Below are 2,525 nucleotides of genomic sequence, written 5' to 3'. Positions count from 1 at the left end.
CCCCCCCCTCCCGCGGCAGTGCCACTGACTGTATAGTGTCTTTAGGCCATTCCCAAAGGGGGGACATTTCTCGCTCATGCACAGTAGAATTGTGAATGGGCTGATTCATCATGTCACGCTCATAACTGTGCCTGATCTACAACATGGAACTGCTGCTTTTTCTTCCCTAATCCTTACTATTGTCATTTCATCTACTTTTTTGCATGTTTGTCACACTCTTGTGACCTGCTACTTCCGGGGTGCCTTGATAGCAGACTTTGTGCTGTTGAAGCTAGAGAGGTGAGCAGAGTAAGTCTGATTCCCTGTACAGACTTCTCTGTTGACACTCTTGGCGCTCATATTATGACCTTATGAAGTTGCGAGCGCCGTAAAATCCTCTACTAAAACTAAAACTAATATGGTTGCTTTTAAGGACTAGCGGATTAACCCAGATTTCGGGGGTTTCCAGAAACATTGACCCACACCAAAAGTGAGCATTGCCCTACATATAAGAAAAGTTTGGTTTCATTGGTGTGCATTATATTTGTTTTGGTTATAGAGAAAACTCTCCTTGCCTTTTAAGAGCCTGAACAAGGGGCAAAAGCTTGACCTTCGACTTTCTCAAAACAGCATTTTTCGAGAGAGGCCCCTTGTGCTTAAAAGCGACCATATACGCACTGAATAAAGCAAGCACACAACAATTTCCAATCGCAGTTCTGTTAAATGCTAATTTTAGAACACAGAATCGGGCTAAGGTGATAGCTTAGAAGGGGCAGTGGGGCACAGACTGACTGGCAGTTTAAACGTGTCGTTCGCTCGTCAGCCCTTGACTCTCATGTCACCTCCGTTAAAATGTCTGCGATACAATGACCATAGATTTACGAGATAACTCTATGACAATGACTGGCCATACCACCAATTCGCTGGGGGAAAAGGGGGGGGGGGGTGACAAGTAAGGTTGTGGCAGATCTACATTACTACATCCTTGCGATCCGTCACCCGCTGGCTGCGCCAGTGGATTTGGGTCATCATGCATGATAGTACATACGTGTTAACTGAAAGTGTCTCGAGACAAATTTAATGATGAATATTACTGTTGAAATTATAAGCGACAGAAGAGTCAAATTGGCAAGAAAGGTGATCTTCATGCGGGGGCTCTTTCCATCTGAGGGCAACTGCTCAGTTTATCATGAAGTTCTAGATGTGTAAGATCCGAGTTCCCTGCACTGATAGAGAACAACAGATCCCTCCCCTCCCACCCTCACCCCCGTAGTTAGATTTCACTTGAACAAAAATCCAGAAAATACTCCAATATCTGCTCCTTTTATGGCTCTAGATTTGACAGACAGAGTTCAAATTTCTAGAAAACAGTTTGTGAATTATTCTGAATACTCTTCCCCTTTCCAATCGAAGAAGGACACCGATTCGAAAAACTCCGCCCTTCAAAGCACTACTTTGTTTTACGGGCCAAGTTAAACCTTAGGCTCGTTGTGTGCTGCCGATGTCAGCGGGAAACCATGAGTAGACTACCGTACTTTAATATTGTATCGTTTCCTCTAAGTGAAATCTTCTGATTCTTTAATGTCTTGTAAGCCTTCGAACGCGCTGAATTTCGAGCAAAAAGAAAATTGTTCATTATTCATCGTTTCAGGAAGCAACATCCATGCGTTCTGGACATGTCCATTGATGCTCTACTGCTCTCTCCAAAATATCGCCGAAGGTCTTTCCTCTGATTGTGCCAGTGCATAATTATCTGGTTGAGCGTTCAAAAAGCAATTAATTAGAGAAATCAAGTCACAACTAGGCTAGGCCTAGGCCTTTAACTCTCTAAAAGACATAGCCAAAGATGCCATTGCTATGCACCCCCATAAAAAGGAAGCGAATTGAGAATTACGTCATTGGTTTTGTTGCTATGGATTTGTGCAGTCTTCAAGAGCGATGTCGAAAGGCAAAGATTGATTTCCAAAGTGTGGTGAGGGCGAATTAGAATCTAGATCTAGGTCTGTTTTTATTGCGTGTATATTGAAACAAAAAATAGAATAATCTAGATCTAGTCTAGATTCTAGATTCTATATCATATTGAATATTGATGAATCATTAATCATAATTTTATTATTATCATTTTGAAAAAAAAATTCATTAGGGTGGTCTGAATAGGAGGGATTGTTCATGATAGCTCCTGATTTATTACCGTTTTCGGAACAAGGCTTTGTTCACTTTGTAAAAAGACAAAGAAAACAAACCAAATTTCAATTACGGTACTGTAATTAAGGTCTGCTAGATCTATATCTAGATCTAGATCTATGTTTTCAAACATGCTTCCCGGGAAGCTGAGAGTATTTCTGAGTGTTCTATGGTCTGCTGAGGTAATAATATCTAGTGTAGTGTAAAGCGCATAAGAGCTTGCGGTAGAGAGGGGTTATGCGCTATACAAATAATATGCTATTTATTATTTACTATCGTTATTAGATGATTGTATTACAACGTGCTATCAAGATCTGTGTTCTTTTTCTCTTTCTCCACCCCCTCCCTTTCTCTCTCCCCCT

At 41.2% G+C, this 2,525-nt stretch overlaps 1 protein-coding gene across 1 annotated transcript in view; it reads left to right on the top strand.

Moving 5' to 3' along the window:
• Positions 1 to 1,650: 1,650 nt before the first annotated feature.
• LOC101859519 overlaps positions 1,651 to 2,525 on the top strand; it is a gene marked incomplete in the record, with an annotated part of 10,858 nt that continues 9,983 nt past the window's right edge. Inside the window, 1 exon segment of the mRNA XM_005109639.2 lies at positions 1,651 to 1,979.

The sequence above is a fragment of the Aplysia californica genome, unplaced genomic scaffold (assembly GCF_000002075.1).
Source record: "Aplysia californica isolate F4 #8 unplaced genomic scaffold, AplCal3.0 scaffold00799, whole genome shotgun sequence".
NCBI classification, from domain to species: domain Eukaryota; kingdom Metazoa; phylum Mollusca; class Gastropoda; order Aplysiida; family Aplysiidae; genus Aplysia; species Aplysia californica.
The sequence above is the reverse complement of the archived record's forward strand: the minus strand, read 5'-3'. Positions and strand labels throughout refer to the sequence as shown.